Source organism: Arachis stenosperma, chromosome 4 (genome assembly GCF_014773155.1).
Source record: "Arachis stenosperma cultivar V10309 chromosome 4, arast.V10309.gnm1.PFL2, whole genome shotgun sequence".
Classification (NCBI taxonomy): domain Eukaryota; kingdom Viridiplantae; phylum Streptophyta; class Magnoliopsida; order Fabales; family Fabaceae; genus Arachis; species Arachis stenosperma.
In genome coordinates, this window is record NC_080380.1 from 86,114,608 (window position 1) to 86,122,709 (window position 8,102).

Genomic DNA, 8,102 nt, shown 5'->3' on the forward strand with positions numbered 1-8,102 from the left:
CAGGTTGATTATTTTGGCCATGATATGGTGGTTGTGAGTAAGTGTTTTGTGTGGCTTGGTATGATCTTTGGTTGGAGTTGTAAGGTTTGTGGTTTTGTGGTTGGGTTTGCTGGTTTCCCCACCCAAAGTTTGGGTGGTTTTTCCATCCTGGGTTGTAAGTGTTGGAATGTGGATCATATGATTGCTTTTGTTGGTTTCCCACATAGTTGGCCTCTTCCCAATCACCTCCTTCAATGCTTACTTCCTCTTGATCTTGTGTGTGTATTGCAGCCACTTGATTTGTGTCTAATTTCCTGGTGAGCTCTGCTAGTTGCTTGGCAAACACCTTGTTTTGGGCTAGAATTGTATCAACATGGTTCAGCTCCATGACTCCCTTAGTGTTGTGCCTCTCTAAAGCATAGTAGTACTCATTCTCAGCCACTGTCTCAATCACTTCAATGGCTTCTTCCACAGTCTTCTTCCTGTTCAATGAACCTCCTGATGAATGGTCTACAGCCTTCCTTGATTCATAAGAGAGTCCATCATAGAAAATATGCAATTGCACCCAGTCATGGAACATGTCTGGTGGGCATCTCCTTGTCAAATCCTTGAACCTCTCCCATGCCTCGTAGAGAGTTTCACCATCTTGTTGTTTAAAAGTCTGAACCTCAGATCGAAGCCTATTGACCTTTTGTGGGGGGTAGAAACGTGCCAGAAACTTGCTTTCCACCTCATCCCACGTTGTTAGGCTCCCCCTTGGGAATGATTCCAGCCATTTAGCTGCCTTGTCCCTAAGTGAAAATGGGAACAAGAGCAGTTTATAGGCATCTTCCTGGACTCCATTGGACTTCACAGTGTCGCAAATTCTCAGGAATTTTGTGAGATGTTGGTTTGGATCTTCATTAGCACTCCCACCAAATGAACAATGATTCTCCACCAGTGATATTAGCTGTGGTTTGAGTTCAAAATTGTTGGCCTGAATGGGTGGTTTCTGAATGCTGCTACCACAATTCCTAGAGGTTGGGTTTATGTATGAACCAAGAACCCTCCTCTCGGGAATGGCATTGTTTCCATCAGCTCTCTCATGGTTGTGAACTTCTCTATCCATGTTGAGATCTAGAGCTTCCTCAAAATTGTCCTCAGATTCTCCTTCAGATTCTTCTTCTCTCAGTACTCTCTTCCCTCTTGCTTCCCTTCTCATTCTATGAAGGGTCCTCTCTGGTTCGGTATATAGAGGAGTTGATGTCTCTCCTCTCCTACCTGTCATACAAGAACACAGCACAGACAGCAAACAAGTGAAATACTCTTGGTTAATGGAAGAGTATGGTTAGAGCAGTTGAGGAATTAATTCAAATAGTTAGTGGGTCAGTGAGTTAGTTGCTTGAATTGAAAGGCATAAGAAGAAAAAGCAAATAACAGAGTGCAGAAATTAAAATTCAACAAGTAACTTGAACTAAATTAACAAAACAAGAAAAATGCTCAATCTAGTTAACTTCCAATTTGAGAATTGTCAATCGAAAACCAATCCCCGGCAACGGCGCCATAAACTTGATGTGCATAAAGTTGATATGCTACGATTTAGGAAATTGCACGATCGGCAAAATTCCTTCCGGCAAGTGCACCGGTTATCGTCAAGTAAAAACTCACAATAGAGTGAGGTCGAATCCCACAAGGATTGGTTGAGTGAGCAATTCGGATTAGAAGTATGTTCTAGTTGAGCGGAATCAAGATTTAGATGAGAATTGCGGAATGTAAAATTGCATGAATTAAAGAGCGAGAAGCTAAATTGCTGAAATTAAAAGGGATGGGGTTGATTGCATGAAATTAATTGCACAATGTAAAGAGAAAGTGGTAGATCAGAAATGGGGAGTTCATTGGGTGTTAGGAGATATTGAGATCTCCGAATCAAAACAACTTTTATCCCTTCCTCAACCAATGCATTCATTGAATTTTGCTTAGCAATCTTATATGATTGGATCCCAATCCCTTGGCTCACCAATTCTCTCTAAAAATAAACAAATTCCCAATCCCTTGGTTTAAATGTTCATAAGAAGAGATGATGCTCGATCACTGATGATACCACACAGTTTCATGAACCACAATTTGGTAGGATTACATGTCACAATATCCATCCAAACCCCAATCCAATTCACTGTGAGAAAGCTTCTCTAGCATGAATCCTCCATTCCTTTCCCAAGGTTCCGAAGGATTCCAATTATGGGTAGTTTCTTTCCCAAGACAACTACCCAATGGAATTAGATCGAGAAGCTTTCTAACAAAATTCAAGAGAAAAGATTGAAGAAGAAGATAAAACTATTATTGATTCATTGAATTACAATAGAGCTCCCTAACCCAATGAAAGGGGTTTAGTGTGTCATAGCTCAGAATTCAATTACAAAATATGAAAACTAGCAAAATGATCAAAAAGTTCCCCTAGTGTGTAAAAAAATCTTTAACTAACTTAAATTCTATCCTATTTATACACTTTCTAAATTGAGCTTCTGTTGTGTTTCTTGGGCTTTGAGGCCTTTCCCTGATTTCCTTTTGCTTTAGGTTAATGGTCCATAATCCTGATGAGGCTATGATCCAATTCTGTAACATTCATTGAGCAAACTTAGTGATAAACAAGTAATGACACAAGACTCAACAAATTGAAGTTCCAGACTCATCAATTCTTCAGGCCCAATCCCATAAACCATGATATTCAATTGGGTTTCATACCATAATACGTTTAAGTTAATGTTTGTGCTCAAATGCTAACTTAAACTTCAATATATTTGGCCCAGAAACCCTTTCAAAAAGTGGCGTTTAAGTTGAAGTTTAAGTTTCAGTTTAAGGTTAAACTGAAACTTAAACGTGGAAATGGAAGAAAGCAACCCAGGAGTGTGAAATGTCGAACACGTTTAAGCTTCAGTTTAAGGTTAAACTGAAGCTTAAACGTGGAAATGAAGAAAACAACCCTGGAGGAGCAATTGGGTCGAACACGTTTAAGCTTCAGTTTAAGGTTAAACTGAAGCTTAAACGTGGAAATGAGAAAGCAACCCTGGAGGAGAGAAATAGTCGAACACGTTTAAGCTCCAGTTTAAGGTTAAACTGGAGCTTAAACGTGGAAATGCTCCTGGTGCCTTTCTTACTTCTGGCGTTTAACCTCCAGTTTAAGGTTAAACTGGAGGTTAAACGTGGGAATGCTTCCTGATGAGAAATTGTGTCGAACACGTTTAACCTCCAGTTTAAGGTTAAACTGGAGGTTAAACGTGGAAATGCTCCCTTGGTGAAATTCTCATTCTGGCGTTTAACTTCCAGTTTAAGGTTAAACTGGAGGTTAAACGCCAGTTTCAGCATTTCTCAACTTCCATGATTCTGGCGTTTAACTCCCAGTTTAACCTTAAACTGGAGGTTAAACGCCAATTTCAGCTTTGATGTATTTCTCATTCTGGCGTTTAACTTCCAGTTTAAGGTTAAACTGGAGGTTAAACGCCACTTTCAGCATTATATGGCTTGGCAGTTTAAGTTCCAGTTTAAGCTTAAACTGGAACTTAAACTCCACATGTGATCTTCAAGCTTCCTTTATTGATTTTGTTGCTTCCTTGCCTAGCCTCTTCTTCCCTGAAATCATCCAAACAATTGCATCAAAGTCTTGCAAAATTTCATGAGAAATCTTCTATTCATAGCATTCAAGTAATATAACTAAAAACTCATGGAATTTGCATCAAAATCTTCATGTTTGAATGATTTAAGACAAGCATGACTATTTTGCCCAAATGATTACTTAAGGCTCAAGAAAATGCATAAAACAACTAAAAATAAAAGAGAAATGCTAGTGAAACTAGCCTAAGATGCCTTGGCATCAGTAGTCAATGTGAACTTGGCCTATAATGCCCTTATTTGGCAAACAACCTTGGACCGACTTGCCACCGTCGTCTCTACCCTGCACCTCTGTATGAAGTTTCTCACAAACGAAGGAATAGCCACCATAAAATGGGGACCAGAAGCTTGCAAGAAGGTGCTACAATGAGAGCCTAAGCTTGAAAGCCGGCTCCGAAGAGAAAGAGGCCAACACCATCAAACTCGGAGGAGCCCGAGTTCATGACAAATTACGCCCCCGACCCGAAGGCAAAACAACGGAAGTCCAAGTCGGAAACACCCTTGACAAGACGACAAGCATAGGGGCGAACTTAGAAAAAATCCTAAAAGAACAACTCATCCACTTGCTAAAGAAAAACTCCGACTTCTTCACTTGGAAAGCTGCTGACATGCTCGGTATAGATCCAAACCTAATGTGCCATAAGCTTGCCGTATACCCTGAATCCTGACATGTTCAACAAAGGCGGAGAAAACTCGGGCCCAAACAGATGCAAGCCGTGGAAGAACAAGTATAGACCTTGCTAGAGGCAGGGTTCATAAGGGAGGTCAAGTACCCACTTTGGTTAGCCAACGTCGTATTGGTAAAGAAGCCAAATGAAAAATGGAGAAAGTGCGTTTACTACACTGACCTTAACAAGACCTGCCCCAAAGGATTCCTATCCCCTCCCAAGCATCGATGCCTTAGTCGACACATCTTCAGGCTACAAGTACCTCTCCTTCATGGACGCTTACTCAGGCTACAACCAAATACCGATGCATATACCCGATCAAGAAAAGACCTCGTTCATAACCCCAAAAGCAAAATATTGCTATGTGGTAATACCTTTTGGGCTAAAGAATGCAGGAGTTATATACCAGCGACTGATGAACAAAGTATTCTTTGACCACATAGGGCAGTTGATGGAAGTATACGTAGACGATATGTTGGTCAAAACCCAAAAAGATGAGACATTGCTATCTGACCTATCTAAAGTTTTCGTATCTATAAGGAAGCATGATATGAGCCCAAACCCTACAAAGTGCACCTTCACGGTAGAAGCCGGTAAGTTCTTGGGATTCATGCTAACCCAAAGGGGCATAAAGGCAAACCCGGACAAGTGCCGAGTCATACTCAACATGAAAAGCCCGACCTATGTAAAAGAGGTACAACAACTGAACGGAAGGCTAGCTGCCTTATCTAGATTTCTGGTAGGATAAGCCCTAAGGCCACTTCCCTTCTACTCAATCTTAAGGAAAGGGAAGGAGTTTGAATGCATCCCAGAGTGCGAAAAGGCTTTCCAAGATTTCAAAGCATTTTTGGGACAACCACCCATTCTGACCCGACCTGCTAAAGGGGAAGAGCTCGTGTTATATCTGGCAATTGGAAGCTGGGCAATAGCCTCAGCTCTGGTCTGAGAAGACAATGTGGGGCAACAACCTGTCAATTTCGTCAGCAAAACCCTACAAGAGGCCGAACTGAATTATCAAAAGATAGAGAAATTTGCCTACGCCTTTGTACTCACGTCCCGAAGGCTTCGACTGTAAGACCCCGAATTTTTTAAAATAAAATAATTAGTTATCTATGTGTTATTATATTATATTGAGATTTTATTTTTAAGAAATTATTTTTAACAAAAATAACAAAATAGAATTTTATGATTATTGAAATTTAATTTAATTATAATTTATTCTATTAATTTGAATTATTTATTAAAAACTATTTTAATAGACAAAATTTAATTAATTTTTTTATAACTATTATTATTATTATTGTTGTTATTATTATTATTAATATTATATTATCATTATTATGGAACAAATGAAAACAAAAAGAAAGGAGTGAAAGAACAAAACGTGGCTTAATTATTTATGTATACATATATACTCATGACACATAATAATGCTTTAACCACCACAAAATTTTCATTCATTAACATCATCCTTAATCATCTTTCTTTTCTTTTCATTTCACCACCGATTTGAGTTTGAAAGAAAAGAGAGAGTTGAGAGTGCTCTTATAAAAACTGTGGCTCCCTTTGATCTTCTGACTTCGATTTTTTGAGATTCGTAACTCTAATAAAAAATATAATCTGGTAAAAGTGTTCGTATTTTTTCTTTCTATACATTGGTATCATTTTTGTCTGATAGAAGTTGACGGTGATATAGCTCCTCTTCTCCTTGAGTTCGGCCACTTAGAGTTCTAGGAGGCACAGACGATTTCTGACGTTTTTCTCTTCAGCAGCTCGGTTAGAAAGCTCCTCCGGAGTTTCCGTTACTGTGATTTCTGCACAAAGGTAGGGTTTGGTAACTTTATAATAACTAAATATGAATTTGATAAGTGAATGTTGATTTGGTTGATTATTGTTTGAGTTTGAATGAGTTTATGTTGAATTATTGTTGTTGCATGTGATTTATTGGTTCGGCTATATATGAACGGCCAGCTGGAGTGTTTTGGTGAATTTTAGGATGGAAAATCGTTAAGAATAAAGTATAAATTTGGTGAGATTTGATGGTCGAGAGATTAATGAAATTAAAAGTTACGAAGAATCGGTAACCGAGAAACTCAAGAACGTATTAAAATATAAGTAATATTTTGAAATGAAAGGGTTAAAGGTTTTGGTTTTGATATAAAAGAAAGAATAGTAATTAAATTGTATTTTTGAAGGAGTAAAAATGGGTATTTCGTAAAAGATTAAGGTTGCTGATGTGTGGAAAACGATCCAACACAAAACTCACCGGCAAGTGTACCGGGTCGCATCAAGTAATAATAACTCACATGAGTGAGGTCGATCCCACAGGGATTGAAGGATTGAGCAATTTTAGTTTAGTGGGTGATTTAGTCAAGCGAATCAAATTTTGGTTGAGTGATTTGTGTTTAACAGAAGGTAAATGACAGTAAATGTAAAAGGGGGAAGGGAGAAGTGCAGTAAAATAAAGAACAGGAAAGTAAAAGTGCAGAAACTTAGAGAGCAAGAAAGTAAATGACTGAAACTTAAAGCGCAAGAAACTTAAATTGCAGTAACTTAAATGACAAGAAAGGTAAATGGCTTGAATATAAAAGGGAAGTGAGGAATGGGATTGCAAGATCTAAACAAAGAGGAAGTAAAGTGCAACAATTAAGGTAGCAGAATTTGAATTAGGAGCTATGGGAATTTAAACAGCAAAGAAATTAAATGCAGCAGATGTTCCAAGAGGAACCAAGTAAAATTTGGGTCTCAGGTCTCAAGAGACTAGGTAGCAGAGCCTAAATCTCTATTTGCCTTCCTAGATCCAAGTAAACAAAGCGATTGACAGAAAATTAAAGAAGAAGTAATAGATGAACAGAATTTGAATTGAATTATGCAGAAAACAAAGTGCAAAGAGCTTGAATGGGAATTGGGACAGAATTTCCCCAATTTCACACACCCAATACTCAGAAACAGAAGAGGAAAACTGCTAAGGCAAGAATGAGGGAGAAGAGAGATCAATTCCCTCCCCAATTCTCAGAAATCTCCAAAGGAAAACTCAAAGTGAAAATTCAAAAGTAAAGGTCAAAGTGAAATTGGCCAAAAGGTCCTTATTACATCAAACTAACTACTATTTATACACCTTCTATTCTTGGATTTTGGGATTTGGATGGGCTTTTGATTTGGTGAAGAAATGAATTAAAATGGGAATTTAATTTGATTTTTCGGCCCATGAGATTCACTCCCAGGAGGCTGCCCTGCCCTTGTGGAGGGCAGGGCAGAAAAATGAAGCTTGGTGCGGCCATGGTGCGTCTGGCGCGAGTTTGGTGCGCCAAGGAAGAAATTTGGTGCGCGCGGGACGAGCCTGGCACGAGTTTGGTGCGCCAGAGGCTGCCCTGCCCGCGCCAAGGGCAGGGCGGGAAGGTTTGGTGCGCCAGGGAGCGTTGTGCGTGCGGATGGTGCTGCCAAGGAGCGTTGAACGCTGCCCTGCCCACGCCAAGGGCAGGGCAGGATCGGTTTGGTGCGCCAGGGAAGGAACGCGCGCGCCAGATGCTGCCAGGACGAGGAAATTGGTGCGCCAGGAAGCAAAGTTGGTGCGCCATTCAAATTTCTGCCCTGCCCGCGTCAAGGGCAGGGCAAGGTTCCTTCCTTCACATCGTGGGTTCGATCCTGGGAGGGTGCAAACACGCTAATTATTTTCTTGGTTTCTTGGCACGCTAGTCACCCTTAGTCTTTGGCTTCCTCATGGTCCCTTGCTCGAGCCTTGTAGCATGCATAATTGATATTTTCTCCTTGATTTTCTTCCTCATGGAGCCCGATTCTGCCCTCCACAAG

At 39.9% G+C, this 8,102-nt stretch overlaps 1 non-coding gene across 1 annotated transcript; it reads left to right on the plus strand.

Moving 5' to 3' along the window:
- The first annotated feature begins 557 nt into the window (after nucleotides 1-557).
- LOC130977168 (small nucleolar RNA R71) lies at nucleotides 558-661 on the plus strand. Its single transcript, XR_009084873.1, has one exon. It is a non-coding gene; the product is annotated as a small nucleolar RNA R71 (small nucleolar RNA).
- The last annotated feature ends 7,441 nt before the right edge of the window (nucleotides 662-8,102 follow it).